At 40.8% G+C, this 20765-nt stretch overlaps 1 pseudogene; it reads left to right on the top strand.

Moving 5' to 3' along the window:
- Positions 1-19968: 19968 nt before the first annotated feature.
- Positions 19969-20420, top strand: LOC115763937 (annotated as a pseudogene).
- The last annotated feature ends 345 nt before the right edge of the window (positions 20421-20765 follow it).

Raw genomic sequence — 20765 nt, 5'->3', positions numbered from 1 at the left:
TGGGAGGGTTGCATCAGCTTGACTGGCTTGCGGTGGAGTTGTAGCCACCATGCTAAATTTCGCAAGGGGGGCCATCTTCGCACTGCATAGGCTCTACGTCGTTGTAATTGCTGTTACCTCTATTGTTGCATGGTGAAGGTGTCCCCCTTGTGGCTTCTTAGCCAATTTTTTGTTATTGGGCCATCCTCGAGGCCGGTTTTGATGCCGTGATCCCGTGTGTGCCTTTCCATGGAGTGAGGCCCACGTGAGGGTTGACTCCGTTCCTTATGAGAGTCGGGGTCCAGTTCCAGATCGGTACTAGTTAGGACAATGTCAACTGATCCTGCACGGCCAACTTAATGGTTATGGACAGCAAGCGTTTCTTATGGCCATGTCATGGTTTTAACGGGCGGGGCCAGGTGCTACATTAGTCTAGCAGCTGTTTCCACTCGATTTCACTCAGCTTACTAAGGTGCTGCAATAGTGCGGTTGTCAGCCCGATGACATCAAATATGTAGGTGATTTCCAGTAACTGCTAATTGACACCTTACTAGGCTGGGGTATAAATGGGTTCTATGGAATCCGCTGTGCTCGGATAATAAATGGCAGGAGTTTGTCCCGCTGGACATCCCAACTTGACTACAAGTTTCCCTGTCTCGGCCGCCAGAGGCCCACTTGTGGGTATGCCGCCTGAGCACTGGGGTATTTTGCTTATGCTGTTATACTGACGCCATCTAGTGACGGGCAGCTAGATATTTACAGCCTTGTTTTCTAGTCGCGCCATCTTTTTGCTGTTTTTGAGCACTGGTGTTCAGCTGTGCTTACGCAGCTTTGAGCAGCTGACAGTTGTCTGCATGAATTATAAAATTCTCGGAGAGATTGATAAGCTTTTTACACAATGAACACAGAGGGCACAAGTGAGTCGCGTTCTTTTGTCTTACCCAAAGGAGAAAGCCTGCCCGGAGGAGGTGGGGATCAGTACCAACTCCAGATATGTTGAGTCTGTCCTTCAGGATTTTGCTTTATAGACGCTTCTCCCTTACAGGTGTGGCTATGGTATTATTTTTTGCTTAGGGAATGGAGGTGAACATTTTCGTAAGAAACTGGTGGCCCGGGCCAACCGTATGCAAGATTCGCCGACTCCGTCAACCTAAGTACCTAAGTAATTTACCCCCATTCTTCGTCGTTCCTTTGCGAATCTTCCCTCTGTATGAATATAATGAATTGGCTTAGATTTCTCCAGTTGTCTTCTACTTCAAACATCTTCAGTCCTCAGGTGGGGGCGAGTGTTCTGGGTTTTCCAGTGCCCAGTAAAAAACTGCGTTACGTGAAAGTAAATTTCTTCTTTTCATCTGCTAGTCCATTGCTCTAGTCAAGGTGTTACACAAACATTAATTTTTGCATCCATCTCCTCTCCTTAACCAGTCCTCCAGTCACGGGTACAGAACCTATTGCATCTTTGTACTTGGAGCATTAGCACAGCACGTGCTCTGGGTCTAAGTCTTGATTACCTAGGCCAATATATCAGCCAATACTGTGGCTGAGTCGTCCGACATCGTCCGGAACCCTGAAATAGAGCGGAGTACGCTGAGCCTCGCCAAATCGCAACGACTTCCTCCGACCTCTGCTTCGCCAACTTGAGTCCGTGCAGGGATAGCCCTTTAATTATCTTGTCGATGTCCACACTGGTCCTAATGGTGCCCTCGTTGAATTTCGCAGTGATTATATTGCCTTTCGGTAGGCAAGCGCGCAGTACGCCATCCTACATGACGTTCCACAGTAGCACCCCAATAACAGAGTCATGGGGAATGCCTGAAGATACCATGTGTTGTCTAGGGATCATCCAATTCTTTGCTTCAGAATGAGCACAAGTCGCTGAAGCTTTCATCTACGTAGTACTGTGCCTTCCGCGATATATTGGTTGCCCAGCTTCACAAAACTACTGGGATGGGCAGCGATGACAGCTTTGCTGACGCCGTTAGGGATGTCGTCTGGTGCATGGGACTTATCGTCCATCAGCATCTCAGCTACGACCACAACTTCATTGTCGTCGGTGGGTGCACAGTCGTCTATTTTAGTTGCTGGGGTTTTCGGTGCAATTCCAGATGGCTGCTGTGGGAAGAGTGTATGGACTATGCATTCAGCTGGTCCGGGTTTGTTGGCAATGGTTGCCTACATAGCCTTTCCATTTCGAACTTAAAGGCTAGTCCAAAAGGCTCCGCATTCGCAGCGTTATAAAGGTCTTGGATCGTCCGATAGCTTCATTCAGCGTTATGCATACCATTTCTCGATGCATACCATTGTACCAGCAATGTCAGGACTGGCGAACGTCAGGCCTATGATTGACTCGCGGCCCGTTTTGCTGTAGGTGTTTCTTGTGCCGCTGTTCAGTAGACAGACATTCAGCGAGGAGAAGGTGTCCAGCAGGATGGCCCCCCCTGTTGACGTTTTGCTGCTTCCCCATCCTGTAGCCCACGCATTGAAATTGCTAGCGATTCTCACTGGAGATTGTCGTGCGCATTCTGTGCGATGTCTTCTTTAATGGCCGCGTACTCTGCTTGTGAAATGCTTGGTGGAATGTAGCAGCTGTAGACGTATGCGCGACCACATTTTGCCCTTGCAAACCCTTTGCGAGCAATTCGTTAAATGAGCTGGCACAGTGTCTGTTCGCAGCTCTATTGTGCTGTTCCAGCATCCAAGCATTTGTGCCACACTCCGATATGTTTGCGTGTGCATGGCTTGGTAATGATGGACGTTAAGTTGCAGGAACTTAACCAGTTCCTGCTCAGAGTTGCGGCTTACCTAGCGCCCATGGCTATTGTTGTGCAGATGCACTTTGTTTCATGCGTGCACTGTCAAGACTTGTGCGCACTACCTGCCTCCATGTCTCCTTATAAACAGGATGCTGACTCTGCACCTGCTCCCATACATATGTAGCATATTTTTGGCTCTATCTTTTGGCGTATGCGGTATATCACCCATCCTATGCGGATCTTACCGGCTTTGAACAGCTTCGCGGCTAGGCCCGGTTGCATTGCCAGCGTTGCAACCTGCGCTTCATCAAAGGCGTTCCTTATAATTCGAGTCGCTTAGACTCGTATGTCCCCTCATCTGCTGTGAGCACCTCATCTGCTGTCTAGTACTCATCGATATCAAGCACCTTCATTTGAACCGTTTCTTGCATAGCTCTAACTGTGGCTTTTCCAGACAGCGCAGTGGTGATTGCCTCATGTTGCTTGTCTTGAGGGTCAGTCGCCTTCGCGATCTTGTGCCTTTCCATGGAGTGAGGTCTAGCGAGGGTTCACTCCGGCCCTTACGGAAGACGGAGCTCAGATGCAGATCAGTGCTGTTCGGGGGATGTCAACTGATCCTGCCCAGCCAACTGAATCGTGGCATACGACAAGCGTTTTACGAGGCCTGCCAAGGTTTTAACGGGACGTGTCGTTTCGGCATGGTGTCAGCTCGCTTATTAAGGTCATAGGAATGCCCGTGGGTCGGTCCCTCACTTTACTGCCCTCAGCTTACTTATTGCAGTTGTCGGGCATGCGCCCACGTTAGGCGCCGATTACTGCTGATCTGATGGCTCCAATGGAGGCCAATGGTTTTCAACATGCTTTTAATCGGTGTGAGCTTAACCGCTCCGACTCAGTCGCCAGCGCATATTTTTTATTACACCGCAATACGGCAGGGATTGGATTGTACCATTTTTTGCATGGGCTTGAGTGAAAAACTGTTCAACTTACGTAGCTTAGGGTTGTATATATACTATCAAGTGGCCCTCACCATTATCCCGCCATCCATGTGAGTCCTCGGGATCGCTCGATTATCGTATTCACTATCATTGTCTGGTAGGACCACGAGCCCCACTGTCGACTCTCCGTGTGTTCATGCAGCCATCTCTGGTTTAAGCCTGGTATCAGACGTTTGCGCAGCGCGAGTGTGTGAGCGTAGGTGTCCGAGTGTGCATACCCAATTCGCCGATTGCAAAAAGCATCGCAGCCCACGACGGTCCACGAGCGTCGACTCACTTTCATTCACTGTGTATGCGTTTGTGTATATGAGTGTTAATTTCTTTATTTTTTTATGACATGAAAAATATCGTAAATACTGATGGCCCGGGTTAACCGTATGCACGATTCGCTGACTCTGTCAACATAGGCAATCTCTATTCTTTTCCGCTCCTTTTCGCCTTCTCAAATCCCACTGGATGCCTAAAATGAGATGACTCGGATTTCTCTAGCTGCCCTCTTCTTCCAACATGAACGTCACCATTCCCTCAAGTGGTGGCAGAGATCCTACTGAATCTCTATATGTCGCGCATTGGTACAGCACGTGTTTAGGGTCTTCGTTAACATTTGGCCAGTTCGTCTGAAGAGTCCTCGTGCCTGACCCTATGTTGTCTTGTAATCGCCCTGCTCAGTAAGAAAATGCGTTAGGTGGAAGTTAATTCCTCCATTTCATCCCCGAGTCCATTGCCCCTGTCGAGGTGTTACACAAGCATTAGTTTGTGCGTCCATCTCTTCTTGTTCGCTGCGTTCCTTTAAGGGACTGCCAATTTCTTTCGAATGCCATTTTGGCTTTCAACCGCTGATCCCTATATCGGTGCGGCATACAGTAAAACGGAAAATACAACTCTCGCGAGGAGCCAACGTCTACCTGCCCTAGGCCACCCTATGTAAGGTATCATTCTAGAAAAGGGCCGCCTACATTTTGGCTGCTTTCCGGCTAACGTAATCTATGGGTGGTCGAAAGCTAAACCTGTTGATTCCCAGATACTTAATGGAAGCCTTTGATTCGATACTCAATTATTTTGCGGCTTGTTATAAGTACAGCCTCCGTTTTATGGCTTGCCAGCTCTCGGCTAGTGACATGCATCCAGTTGACCACGTTTCTTATGGCTGAAATCGCCGATTTTAGTTTTTTAATCTGTTTGCACGCTACTATTAATGTCAGATCATCTGCAAATCCCATAATCCTGCATCCCTCAGAAAATTGCACTCTAATCACCTCATCGTACATTTTGTTCCACAGGAGTGCTCCCATAACCGGCCCCTGTGCGACCATGGCTTGGGCCCTGTATATTATACGGAAAAGGGAGGACGCTATCCCTATTCGGTTTAATGTTTCCTGGATGCGTGATCAGCAAGCGTTAAAGGCATTACGCAAGTCCAACAGTACCACCGCGCAATACCATGCGAAATTCATATTTTTTTTGGGGCCTTTTGGCGCCAAGTTTCTTACTTATCACTAACACTTCGTCTGCCGGCACGTGGGAACAGTGCCTTGACCATAGTGATGAGTGCGGTAAGGCGGGTCAATTGGGTTGTTCCCTGGCTATATGCCGTGCCCATGGGCTTACATTGACCTCATCGAATATTTGCTGTAAACAGCTGGATTTGCTTTGTTTAATGCTCCTCTTAAGGTCTCGGATGCTCGCAGGTCTTCCAGCTTATACGCAATGTCTTGGCGTCCTCGGGCTTGTTAAGAACGCCTTATATTTGGTCGTAAAGCCTTCCATAGGTTTCTAATTTCCTCGTTCCATCAACAGCAAGGTGCTCCTCTTCTGTTGCTGATCGATTTGATTTGATTTACCTAAGCGCTGCAAGTTTTCTTTCCAAATTCAAATACTATGACCTCGATGTAAAGGCTCCATTAAATAAACTCTTTGCCGGACTTGGTCATATTTTAATGTAAAAAATTAATTTAAAATAAAATTTATAAATTAAATTTAGCGGTTGCCTTCGTTGCTATATCATTCGTTGATTTCTCATATGTATTTTTCATAACGTCGATTTGAAATACGATAAATCATCGCAAAAAACAAGAATTGTACACAGCGAATACACACATTTTTTTAAAAATGTCATATTTTTGAAAAATGTGTTTTCTTATGGGAAAAAGTACAAGCCACATTTTTAACACTTGACGAAAATGTGCTAATCGGCAAGAACATTTAAGAAATATGGAGATTTCAATTGGGCAGTCATCTCAGAAGTTTTCCATAGGTGCCGCGCCATGTCCTCTGCTGACGTGGATTTTAAAATGGACTGCTTGATTGTCGCTGAATGTGAATTCAGCGCTGATTTTATAAGTAGTTCTTTATAAAGTGAGCTGCTGATCAGGGTAAAGTCTATAAAAGAGACTCCACCGACCTTGCAGTATACTATCTCTTGCCCGTCGCCTGTGCCTCTGGCGTTTGTATCCTTGCCTCCCCATTCCACGGACCAGACGTTAAAGACTCCGGCTATGACGAGGGGAGCTCTGTTGCATGCATCTTCTGATATTTCCTCCAGCTCAAGGCATCTGAAACATGTTGTGATGTTTATCCGCTCACGGATACTAGAGCTGACCCAGCCTACTTTCAGGGAACCTACTGAAAGGGCTTTTTCGCATTTCCCGCTGAAAGTCGTAGCCGCTTGTGTTCGGCCATACGCCTTTCACTGGCTTTGTCCAATTGAATTTGACCCCTCAGCGCCTCGGAAATGTTCTTTCTGGTCGTCCAGGTCCTAGCACTCTATCGTCTCCTAGTGAGACTGCACCCAGACCTCTGCCTTTTTAAAAAAATAAAATTCAATAATGTTATGCTCTATAACAAATTTGTTTTTTATATTAAATTGAAATATTATTATTAATATATATAATGTAAAAAATAAAACTATTGGCATTTAGGAAAAGCATCATCTGGACCTTATCGTCACTTAATCGTGATCTACGATCTGATAATAAAAGGCTGGCTTGAGAAAAGAGGCGCTCACATGGCACTGAAGAGCCGCGCGACAGACATAATGTTGGAGAATTAGTAACCATTATGCTTCCAACATTCTTCTCCTAGCTCAAAAAATCACCTTCCAAATAACGATCAATTTTCATAATCGGTTTTAGAGAGTTGACTTTTATGGCCTTGGTGCCTGTGCAATTGAACTGAAGAGACTATATGAAACCTCTTCAAAATTGATTTCTATCTGGCTTTCTTCGACATACAAACATACCTTTACAATGCTATCCGGGAAATCAAGCTTTATAAATTTATCCAAACCTTTGAAAATCTCAGCTGTGATAAGAATTGCTAGAGATCCTGAGCAATATTTTTGACCACTTATCTTTTTGGTTGCTTCTTTAAAAGGCCGCAAAATAAAAACAACGTGTTTTATTATAGCCCAGTCGCTTCCTTAAATAGAAGGCAAGGCCATAGTGATTTTCACAGTCCTGAGGACGAAATGGTAAGACATTAATATAATAGAGATAAGATATTAATGTATACGTTGCATCGTTAGTATTATTTTAATATTATCAGTTTATTATTATTATTTTTTTCATTTGTTCAATTAAATTTCATTACTACCATTTAAGTACGACCGCTAATAAAATGTATTATCGCCAATAAAAGAAGTCCAAAAGAGAGTTTATCTATGTCCGTTATTCTCTTCTTCTATTCTCTTCCTACTTGCGTCTTCTGTCTCAAAATAACACGTGGTTTTGCGAGCCCAACAGAGTTGTCTGTTTTGCATTGCCTCGACAGTGCATTAGAGCGAGAGCAATATAGTCGGTGACTCGGAGACGTCAGGAAGACGTGTGCCAGAATTGTGAAATTGCAGTTAGTCCAAAATTAAAGCTGAAATAAATTATGTCAATGCCGAGGAAACGTAAGGCTGGTGCCACGATGGTGGAAACGCTGGAGGATGCTGGTAGAAGACTATGCTTCGACATATACAACTGAATACAAACAATATAATGTACCTTAAAATACTTTTCATCATATAATTAGTGGAATTCCTCCTGGTTTCAATGCTCTGCATTAAACGCAAAGGCTCAATTCCGACGTTATGCTAGTACGCCAAGAATTTGTTGTCTGCTGTAGTGCTCTGTCCGTAAGTCCGTATGTATGAACGCAAGGATCTCAGAATCTATAAGAGCTAGAGAAATTTTAGATGTAGATGCTCCTAGCTCCCGCGCAGATCGAGTTTGTTTCCGATAATCGATACCTTACTCCGTTTCCAAGCAATCGATAAAAATCTATATCGATATCCTAAATTTTTGGACAATTTTGGTAAATAAAAAGAGCTAGAGTCACCAAACTTGACATTTAGCTTCTAAAATATAATATATATATGCATTTGATGTTGGAAGAAGAGGGTTCAGGGTATCCCCTAGTCGGGAGCTCCCGACTAGAACCTCTTACTTGTTTTTTAAATAGCTTGTGATGCGTTTGACATTTTTGATTATATTGCCTTTGCTTTAGCGTAAACTCTTGAGTAGTAAATAAAGTTTTGTTCGTTTTTGTCGACACATTTGCTCTTGCTCTGCACAATCGTCTTCTTCCTTGTTTTCGGGATCATTTTCACCATTTGCATTAATTTGAATCATATGAAACGGAGTATTTGCTTTTGCAGCTTCATTTATATATTCTATAATAATAAGTTAACAAAATAAACATGTCTGCAGGTACGTACCTTTTTTGGCCCAGCACATGTTAGATGCTTGCGCATAATGTGTTTGTGCAATTACTAGTTGATATCTTGTTAGAATATTTTTCCTTGCATATGTTGCATATGTCGTCTACTGCCTTAAATAGGGATCAAATTTCACTTGTGTTTTTTTTTTTACAATTTTAAGTTAAGGTAAGAACGTATGCACAAACTTAACCGGTTTTTGTAAGTGAGGCAAGTTGCAAATTCAAAATAACACCTAAGTACACATTAGTTACACAGTTCTTAGCTTTGCAGCTAGTAGGAAAGGAACAGCCTGAATACTGACTGTTACACAGTAATCAGCTCTTCGGCGAGTACGATAGGAACAGCCTGAGTATAGGTCAGTGACACAGTAGTCAGCTCTTCGGCGAGTACGAAAGGAACAGCCTGAGTACAAGCACTAACCATACAATGTATAGACATACCAAATGGCACTTTTAATCGAAACAAGAAAAATCGAAACGAGGTGACCCCAATGGTACCTGCGACCATTTTAGTGTGCTCAGACAGAGTAAGACTGCTGGGAGTGGCAGCCGAACGCCGGCCTCAAAAGCCGAACGTTCTGTATGAAGCCGCGTCTCGCTCAGCGCATAACGTCGCGGCTGATGATGCGTTTTCTTAATATATGTGTGTATGCCATTTTTAAATCCTTACAGCCCACAAACATATGTGTGTATGCATGTGCCTCGCTCATTGCTTTGCGCACTTGCGTCCATCTCTTTCTCCCTCCCCGTGATCAACAAACATTCCTATGTTTGTGTTGTGTGGATGTGCGCACAAGTAGATCGCGGCGTTTGTCGCGAGCCAGAGGTTATTTCTTCAATTGTGTGCCTTTTGTGCCTGTGATAACAATAGGCACTCACATTTAAATGCTCTATCATGTATTTCTTCGTCCAGTCAGGCATGATGAGAAGAATTTGATCTAATTTTATTAAATACACAATTAATTGACCTAAATGAAATATTTAAATTTATTTTCTATTTACTGTAGGAACCTATTTTGCTTTAAATACAAAAATATCTAAGTCGTATTTCTGCAAGGGTAATTCATCGTCGGGTTGTCGAAGAATTTAAGAAAAGACCAAAAATTGACGCTCACTCTTTCAAGTAAGCAGTTGTGTGAAATTATTAAAGGGTTTGGCCTGTTCATGTGGAAAACTGCTATTTTCCATGCTTGTTGTAGGGGTAAGGGTACCTGATCGCTGGCATGTGTGCATGATAACTTTTTGGGTCGGCCAACCACGCACACTAACACACTTTTCTATATGGATGGAAGTATTAATTCGTTTGTGTGCGTGTTGGTTGCCTGCCTGCCTGTCCGATGCAAATTTGACAAAATTTGAAGTTTTTGGCATTTGTGAATTTCGAACTCTACACACACACATATAAACACTCACAAATGTGTGTGAATGAGCTGATCAAGGGTTTGTCGTGACGCAGAGATATTTTTATCAATTGGTGCGTAAATTTGGGCGACTGGCACGGTCTTTGTTTTTTTGGCATGGGCTGTAAGGATTTAAAAATGGCATACATACATATATTAAGAAAACGCATCATCAGCCGCGACGTTGTGCGCTGAGCGAGATGCGGCTTCATACTGAACGTTCGGCTTTTGAGGCCGGCGTTCGGCTGCCACTCTCAGCAGTCTTACTCTGTCTGGGCACACTAAAATAGTCGCAGGTACTATTGGGGGCGCCTCGTTTCGATTTTTCTTGTTTCGATAAAAAGTGCCATTTGGTATGTCTATACATTGTATGGTTAGTGCTACAAGCCAGAGACACAGTACCCAGGTCTTTGGCGAGTACTAAAGGAATAGCCCGAGTGCAGGCCAGTGTCACAGTACTCAGCTCTTGGACTAGTACGAAAGTAACAGCCCGAGAACAGATTTGTTATAGACTCCAATTCTACAGCAAGTAGGCAAGCAGGGGAGAAAAGACAGCAACCATAAAACTGCAAGCTTTTAAAATGTATAAAAAATGCTGAGTATATCTTTGTGTTAAGTGTATACAAATTTCGCCATCAACATTGATCCAGTCATTTGTCATATCGTCGTAGTAATCTCTAAAGTTTTCGGTGTCAAACAACGGCAAAAAAGAAGTCCCGTTTTTATTATTCTTGCATGTCATAGGATGATTTTTTTTCGCTGTTACTTTTGACAGGTGTAACTGCAGTAACTTGTTACTTTTAAATACTTGTTACTTGTAATGGGTTGAGTAAATATCGTTCATCCATACGTGGGGATATCTAGTGTTTACAACCTAAGACGTTACTGGTCTCATTCTTAGGTTCCTTCTCGTGCTCAGCTTGGCGTGTCTCGGGTATGTATGTCAGATCTTTTCGGCTACTAGAGGCTTCCCTCCGAGTAATTACATCTCCGTGTCATTTCAGACGTCCCATAAGACGAGCAATGATTAGAAGTGGTAGTTTGTTTATACTTATATAAGTAAATGACGGCCGTCGCTTTATTGCCCTTTCGATAACCTTATTTAAGTCTTAAGAGGAAAACGTCCACTATTTATAAGCAACGGTTAAAGAAAGACAAATATTGTTAAACTTGACCCCTGCAAGTTGAACCATCTACAAGCTGTCTTTTAAAAACATATAAAGCAGATGGTTCACTGAGCGACAGCTGATATTTTTAAGAACTGTCCTCTCTACAACAAGAGCTTCACAACAAGAACAACGCTCTATGAAAGAAATGGGCATCCAAATCTAAACAAAACATTTTTGTAAGAGTGCGATCATTCGACAAGAAATAAATAAATTATTTTATCCACAATTTTTGTGGATAATTTTTTTAAAAAGGAAAGTAATAATGATAAAATTATAATAATCTTTCTGGAAGTTGTTCCCAGTCCGTACAAATAAAACGTAATAATCAATCAATGTCTGTGCTCCTTAACTTTGGGTACTTATTGTTTTATAGTAGTGACGCGGAGCTTATATCCAATTATAAAAAATTCATTTTTATCGAAAAAAATAAAAAAATGGACACAAAAGCTGTCACTTATTTTATTGCGCGTCTGCTATTATATTGTCGGTGCCGTTTACATGTAGGATCTTTGTGGAGTACTGGGAGATAAATCCTAATTGGCATAGTTGGCGCTCCCATGCTTTTTCAGGTTTTTGGGCGAATGCTTATATCAGCGGATTGTGATCAGTTTTTATTAGGAAAACCCTTGCTTCTATCATGTGCTTAAAATACTTGATCGCTTCATAGATTGCAAGAGAGCTCTAGTGTACCTCCTGAGGTATGCTGCCGCCCCCAGCTGAGTTAACCGCAGCCGCTCAAGCTTAACTGTTGGTAACTGGGGCAGCTTGGTTGGCATTTACGGGCGCGATTGCCAAACTTGCTATGGTAGAAGCAGAGCGATCTGTTATCCCCACTTTCCTCGTCGTTTCTCGGTTTTGGTGAGCGTGCATATGACTGTTTTGAGCGACAACATTCGTCCTTAAGCTTATGGAGGGCGCGTGCGAGGCGGCCGCAACATCAGTTAAACTGGGACTCTTGTTACTGACCGCTCAGATTTTGATTTTGCTCAGCAGTTGCAGTTTGTGTTGTGAGTAATCATAGCTGTTGATCTGCTCTTTTGTCGGAACGTATGGAACTGCCCTTCTTGGAGATTGAGTTGGCTGCTGCAAGAGTTGTAATTTGTAGTTATTGTGTTTTTATTTCATATTATATATATATTTATATATTCCCCCACTATATAACATGTCCATTTACCAATCTTAACGCAATTTAAGCTCTTAACCGTTCATCGTGACTTTAATCTCCCAGATGTTGATTGGTCATCGCCAATGGATTCAAATTTTTGTTGCTTTCTATGTCAACTGACTTTTATTGATGGCTTAAATGATATGACCTTACGGCTGGTTAATCGAGTACATAATTCAAGAAATAGATCTCTTCTTTTGATCTTTGTATTGAACTCGTTCGAAAGTGTTGTGAACACGATTGACGCGCTTACACTTCCTTAGGAGCCTTTTCATCCAACTTAAGATAAAGTCCTTGATCTATCATGGAATCGAAGTAAGTTGATCGTACCCGTTATTTTCGTAGGGCTGATTTTTAGAAGTCAATTACTCCTAACTGTACAATTGTGTAGACATTGATATCGCCATTATATTATTTTATGACCCTCTTGATCACCCAACGAGCTATGATTGGTTTTCCTGGATTACGAAAAGACTAAAAAGGTTAAGTCGAGGTGTTAAAAAAGTTTAAGAAAAAGCAAAATTACACTAATTTCTCCCGTTAAGCATATGCTATAAGGATTACCTTCGGCGCATAATCCTAATTTGATAACTTTTTTATATAGCCTTACAGAGGGTATTATAATTTAGTCCTAAAATGTGTTACGCCTAAAAGGAGACATCTCCGATTCCATAAAGTATACATATTCTTGATCAGTATCAACAGCCGAGTCAATATAGCTCTGTCCGGCTATGCGAACTAGTCTCTCAGTTTTGAAGCTATCTTTATGAAACACTGCGGCTGGCTCCGACAGCTGGATTGGGCCACTATGCAGCCATAGGAACGATCAGTCGAAAACTAGGTTCTTGTATGAAAAACATTTTGTTAATTTAGATATCTTGACCAAAGTCGGCATTTATAAGTTTTACTATGTTGATCATATATATGAAAAATCCTACTAAGATCAGACCACTATATCATATAGCTGCCATAGGAACGATCGGTCGAAAATTAAGTTTTTGTATGAAAAAACATTTTGCTTTTCACTATATCTTGATCAAACTCAGCATTTATTAGTTCAACTATGCTCCTCATATGTATGCAAAATACTATCAACATCGGACCACTATAGCTGCCATAGGAACGATCGTTCGAAAATTAAGTTATTGTATGGAAAACATTTTTGTCATTCAAGATATTTTGATTTAACACGGCATTTAAAGATTTTAGATAGCTGACCAAACTCGGCATTAACTATTTACCCTGTGCTTCTTAGATACGGGCAAACCACTATGAGCATTATGAAAATGTTGTGTCTGCAAGGGCATTAGATCTTCGCAGAGTAACATCGAATGGCTGCCACTGATTTCCGAGAGATACTCAGAATATTATCAGTGACAAATTCCCCATCCTCTCTATTTCGACAATACTGTAAAATATGGAAAACGCATAAAAAATTTCAGGTCCTTTCCATTTTGTATCAGTCTCAGATCATTCCTGGGATTAGCTAGCTACTATAGATGCTTCATAAAAGGTTATGCCACAATCGAGGCTTCCAACGGAGGTTTAAAAAGGTTAAAACGGAAAAATTAGCACCTATTATTTAAGGAAAGTTATACTTGAGTTTACTTCAAAACAACTCAATGCATTTGAAAAGTACAAGAATATATTGGCCTCAGACGACATGATATTAACATATTCCTACGTCAAAAAAACATTTGACACGGCTTATGGGCTGGGTTATCTCAAGATGCTCTTAGCAGATGTATGGGCCTTTAATAAAATCTCCGCAGCAATCCCACAGAGTAAGAAGTCTGAACATTTAACAGACTTCAAGTCTTAAATATTTGCGGTATCTGATAAGAACCGCCATGTCAAAATAAAGCGTTGGAAGTTTTTCAGTAATGAGTATTACGCCAACATCATTTACAAGCCTGGCTAAGCAAAATCATGTTGCAGACGCCTTGTAACGGCAAAATGGAAACGCCCTTGGATTCAGTCGCTACTATTCCCAGCGAAGAGTCGTTGACCTACACTATCGACACTACTGACCACCTAGTAAACTGTTATACAGTGCTCAATACACAGTGAACTCCCAATCTTAGCCTTTATTCAAGATAATTTTATTTTTATGTTTCCGTTAACAACGTTTAGACACTGAAAACACCAGGTCATGGATGTGTTTGACCACGATCACAAAAATATGGAACACAACAGTGTGCACAGAGCAGCACAAGAAAATGTAAAGCAGATAATGCGAGTTTATTTCTTCCCAAGAATGAGCAACTCCAGTCAAGTTAAACGATTTCAAAGTACCCTGTTAGATATCGCACTCGCTATGAAAGAAGCCAACGAATGAAGAAGAAACCGTAGATTCAATAACCGTGGCGAAAATAGGGTATAACCATTCGGTACGTTCTGTTACCAATAAAAAACAAATCAAAGCCATGCACTCAAACTGTGCAGCTTTTTAGGTAGGCATATGGCGAAAGCTATAAGAAGCCCAGCGGAAGCAAATGGAACGAGAAAACAAGAACAATTCAAAAAAACATATCGCCTGTAAGAAAAAATGTGGGTAAAGCCCAATAAAAGGTTTGTAAACAAATTAACTACACCCTACGCAGACGGGAGTATAGAGTCTGGTTTGGAAGCGTCGAAGAATGCAAATCGGCAATAAGCTCTACCTTTCACTATCTTGCAGATGCGAAATACCATAGCCTGTTCGCAGGAACTAGTTTCCGAAGCCGTAGCCCACTGCAGCACTCCACCAATCATCAATGACGCAATCGTCAGTATCTATCTGGAACATTTCTTGTATCTTTCGACGACAATGAAACTTTGTTCACCAACAACTACGGGGTCCTGAAAATGAAACCAGCAGGTCAACGAACATCAGGAGCGTCTGAGTTTCCCGCCACTCCACGAACTGAGTAAGAAGCCTCCAGTACATCGATAAATAAATGGCTGATATAACTAAAAGATTTGCCTTGGCCAGCTGCATCTCGTTGGCTGCCGTCTAAAAGCTAGACGCCGAGCTGAGTTGATAGCGAAAGTGGAGGCAACAATTTGGAAGGCCCACGAGGGCCTTCGCTTAAACAAGGGAGACGCGAACACCAATAAATAGACATCTGCCGATCCCACCGAGATGCATTAGCCGCTTATATTCGTTGACTTTGCATTGCTACCGGTCAACGGCTGGTAAGATTGAATCAAATGAAACGTACGTGCTCTATATCTATAATGAATAATATTCGGTTTTGAATCCTCAAATCTAGTATTTCAGTCGTTCACTAGTAATGAACAATTAAGTATTATTGAGAAAAAACTAACTAAAATAGCATTACAGAAAAAAGTCGCAGTCACAATGCTGTTAGAATGCGATAGAATGCGAAGCAAACTCGCATGAATGTGTGTGTGCACATGTGTACACAAATTCTTGATGTTTTCGCTAGCTGTGCCATTTAATTGCGCAGTTACATATAACATTGGTTTTCTCTTAACCGATCTTAATGAAATTTTCTACAGTATATCTTAATGTACCATAGAATATTTGTGTATTCTCAAAAAGTCAATTGCATTAAAATTGTGGCTTAGATTGGTTGGCAATATAAGTTGGGTTATTAACTTGATTTATAGCTCTGGGGTGTTAGCGGGGAGTTGGCGATACGTATAAAATGAAAGATACTAGATAATAAATAATAATAAAGCAATCTATATTAGACCTTTTAGATACGCATAAACAGAAAGCACAGAAGTTATTAGACAGATAGACGAAACGCTAGATCAGGGTATTATCCAACATAGTCACTCAGCATGGCGTGGCCCAGTGTGGCTAGTACCAAAAAAGACAGACACTACAGGAAAACAGAAATGGATATTAGCAATGGATTTCAGAAAACAAAACCAAAAAACTACGAAGGACAGATAACCTTTACCAAAAATATCCGACATATTAGACCAAATCGGTGGAGCTAAATACTTTCAGTACTAGACTTGGCAAGTGGGTATCACCAAATGGAGTTGAACCCTAATGACATCCAGAAAACGGCGTTTACAGCACTTCGAGTTTTTAAGAATGCCGTTTGGACTGACAAATTTCCCAGCAACACTCTAGAGGGTCATGGACAACGTTCTTGGGAAATGCTAGCAATTATATTGGCCAACTAAATATTTCAGACCATACCTCTACCATACCTCATGACTAATGAGCATAATTGAACCAAATTCAAAACTAGTACAATGGAGGCTACATTTGGTAAAATTCGAGTACGATATAGTATACAAAAAGGGCACACAGAATAAGAACGCAGACGCGTTAAGCAGAATCAAAATCGATATCAATATAAACGAAAGACAGTCTATAAAAGGGACCTGCGGTGACACAATACATTCAAACCGAGAGAACCAAAATGATGGAATCCCAACAGCAGAATAACCACTAAAAGAATTCAATGTGCACAAGATAGGAGACACATAGACAAAAGAGACGATAATTCCATTCAAGAATAAAATAAGATGTATAATCACGGAGAAGACATTTGACTTACAAAGTATGACAAAGTGGTTAAAGGGGATTCTACGGCCCAATAAAAACTGCGCCATATTTTCTACGGACGAAATTTTCAAACTAATACAAGAATCTTACTCAACATACTTCTCATATGTTGTAGGGCTACAACACTGAAGAAGTAAAATCGACAGAGGAACGAGAAGAAATAATAAGACAATATCACATAAAAGACAATCATAGAGGCACTGTCGAAACAACAGCACATCTCAAAGGACTATACTATTTTCCGGAATTAAAAACCAAAGTAGGACAAACCTTAAAGAACTGCGACATTTACGCTACATTAATATACGACAGACACCCACAAAATTTAATATTTCAAATACCTGAAAACTCATGCAGACCATTAGAGATCATACACACGGATTTATATATCATCAATAATTGTTGCGTGGTAACAATAATAGACAAATTTTCAAAGTTTGTGGCGGGTTACACAATTCCAACTCGAGACGCGATAAATGTACTAAAATCATTGAAAGCGACCTACAGTATACCTAAGAAAATAGTTTGTGACCAAGGAGTGGAATTTTCTGCAAATATATTTAAAGAATTCTGTGAAAAATATGATATTGAAGTACATTAGACCTCATTTCAATAATCAACTATCAACGCCCGTATAGAAAAATTACACTCTACATTGACGGGGACGTACAGAATCATTTCGGACGTAAGAAAGAAGAAGGCGATGAAAGGGGACCATGAGGAAATATTATTTGAAGTATTTATTACTTTTAACAAAGCAATACATTCAGACACAAACCTGACACCATACGAACTATTTCCGGGCGTAAACACGTGTCCGACAATACAATTAAGCCTAACAATGAAGACGACTATCTAAAGAGACTTCACGAATTCCAAACCAAACTATATACGAAAGTTAGAAAAAAGAGGAAAAAGACGAATCGAAACATTGAATGAAGATAGAGACGAACCAAACGAACTTAAACAAAATGCTAATATACAGATAAGTAAACAGGAGAAATAAACTAACTCCTGGGTTTTCAATGCATAAAGTACAAGAGGACAGCAGCAAACCACACAAAAAAGACAGAAATTACATAAATCTAAAATAAAACAAAAGACTAAAATAAGTTAATTACCTTATAGAATACTTTTGGTCCAAGCACAATGGATGACGATAGACAATAAAGATACAATGGCTAAAATCGAACAAAAATCTCTCATAACAATTTAAAACACATTGTCAATATCAAAGAATATAGGCAGTGCCTAATTCATTTCAAAGAATCGATAAACATCATGGAGAAAGACATAGAATACAGTGCAAAACAAAAGTAGAGGAACTCGAAAACAGACAAGGACTAATAAATGGAATAGGTTCAATAATAAAGGTTATAACAAGGAACATAGACGCATCGGACGAAGACAATATCAACAATCCATTAAAAATAACTGAACAAGAGGAAAATTTAATGACGGGTGGGTGGAACCAACAAATTTTAGTTAACAAGGACTTTTTCAACGCTTTAAAAACATAACGAAATTTTTAAACAAATAACAAGTAGAAACTAACGACTATTTAAGCAACTCTCAGAACAGGATTTGGAAGTAAGTAAATAATGAAAACGTAGAAATACAAGTAGTCCAGCGGATAATAAAGATAAACTACAATTTAGACATAGCATTTAATCACATTAATGAAATAGTAGAGAGAATATTACTCACGAAATCAGGAATAGTCCACAAAAAAAGTTCTCTTGGCAGGGTTCGAGCTAGCAACTGACCGCATTACTTGCTATGCCTCTACTCAACAGCCACACCAATAATTAAGTATTATTGAGAAAAAAAATAATTAAAATTGCAGCACAGAAAAGAATCGTAATTAGCATTGCAATTAGTATATGTAATTCAAAGCAGACGCGCATGAAAGTGTGTGTGTACATCCAAGAGAAATTCTTGGATTTTGCACCCCATGTCTTATATCGTATATCTTATATCTTATTGTACCATAGGATATTTGTGTATTCTCAAAAGGACAATTGCATTAAAAGTTGGGCTTAAATTGGTGGACAATATAAGTTTGATTATTAACATGATGTATAGCTCTGCGGTGGTAGCGGGGAAGTGCCTATAGGTATAAAATGAAAGATACTTGATATATATAATATTCTTCAAAAAACAGGATGTCGATATCGATTTTTATCGATTGCTTGGAAACGGAGTAAGTTATCGATTATCGGAAACAAACTCGATCTGCGCAGGCACTAGGAGGGCCTACAGCTAAAATTTCCGGACAGACGGACGGACGGAAAGACAGACAGACGGACATGGCTAGATCGACTCGGCTATTGATGCTGATCAAGAATATATATACTTTAATGGAAATGCTTCCCTCTGTCTGTTACATACATTTACATTTAGAAAAAAACATTATACACCTTTTACCCATTTTTAATGGCTTCAGGGTAGAAAAATCAATGTATAATTCTACCAGCATTCATTAGGTACAGAAGAAGCACGATCTATAGGCACAACACAAAATTCTCAAAAATAGGAGAAACATATAATTGCCACAGAGCAAATCTATCAAATTCGCAAATTGTACAATTAACGTAGGAAACAGTACATTCAATGATAAGAACTTTACCACAACAGACCACCTCAGCATTAAATTTAAAAAGATTTCGGACATTCAAAATAACAATATCAGAGAGGAATTCAACTTCCAAGCACTGAAACTTGCTACCTCCAAAAGTCAAAGGGAAATGGTATAATTAAAAATAGCAACTGTAATGCATTTTTAAGGCACTTTTACTAGTAGCATTAACAATAGGGTTCACAATTTTCCTCTCCTGTGATCCGATGACTTTGGCCATCACTTCACACCAGGGGGGAGGAGTTACCACATTGGCGACCCCACCACCAAAACCACTTAGAATGCATCCATATACTCGAGCCATATTAGTAATTAGAAAAAAGCCCCTTACCCGACACAAGCATCCGGCCCGTACAGAGCGAGTACCAAAAACTGATCGGCCAGCAAGAGTTTAACACCACTTGAAAGAAACACAATGTATGCATGTTGCAAGCCGCGTACGCGACATTATAAATATAAGTACGCAAGTCGCTGAAGAACCCATTACATATATAAGCATAAGTTTTCTACGCTGCAACATGTGAGCGACACATACATATATAACATAAGTACATTCGCCGCCTGTGAGCGACAGCTATATAATAAAACAACGTGTCAACACCAAGGGTCTCTAGAAATATTTTGACGAGAGATGACCAAGGAACACCATCGAGACAAAAGAACATCATCAACACCAAAGAAGTTTGAAAGAGGAGAACCGCTGCTAGACCGCTTTGTACCACCCGTACTCACCGACAGCGCCGTCATCAATCAGAGCCTTCACCTCGACATGGGCAACCTTTAATAGAGCTTTGCCAACTACTACTATCCCCATGTGCTTTCCAAGGTGTCTGCCGGTCCTGAAGCCTTCAAGAAGATCAAGGCAGCCTTCGATTTCCTAGGCACCTTCATAGAGGGTCAGACCTTTGCAGCTAGTGACTCACTCACCGTGGCCGACAATGCCCTTGTGGCCACCTTCGAGGTGGCTGGCTTTAACATAAGCAGATACGCCAACGTTAATAAGTGGGACGAGAGCCTAAAGAAGGTAACTCCCGGTTGTGATGAGAGGCCGGCTGCCAGGAATTTAAGAAATACTTCGAATAGTATATTATTCGTTTTATATTTTGTATAATAAATTAATTTGTGTAAAGAGCACTGTAAATCGTTGCTCTTATCATATGCTCATATTAGCAGTGACTAGACTCACCTGTTGTCATATAAGTTTGAATTGTTCTCGAGCTCTGGCAGTGATAAGAAGCAATAAAGATCATAGCGACGAAGTTTTTTGATTTTTCGTTGCAATTAAACAACGGTCAGCAAGCATTAATCTAAGCTGGGTGCAAGCAATTATTAAATTTGTTAACAATGTGGAAAATAGGATAACATTTTTCCATGAAAACTTTACGGATTTTTCACTGGCGCCCGAACAAGGGACTTCGTTCAGGAATT

Source organism: Drosophila novamexicana, unplaced genomic scaffold (genome assembly GCF_003285875.2).
Source record: "Drosophila novamexicana strain 15010-1031.04,08,12 unplaced genomic scaffold, DnovRS2.1 tig00000796-arrow-arrow-pilon, whole genome shotgun sequence".
Lineage (NCBI taxonomy): Eukaryota > Metazoa > Arthropoda > Insecta > Diptera > Drosophilidae > Drosophila > Drosophila novamexicana.
Note: the sequence above shows the minus strand (reverse complement) of the source record. Positions and strands in the feature narration are given on the sequence as shown.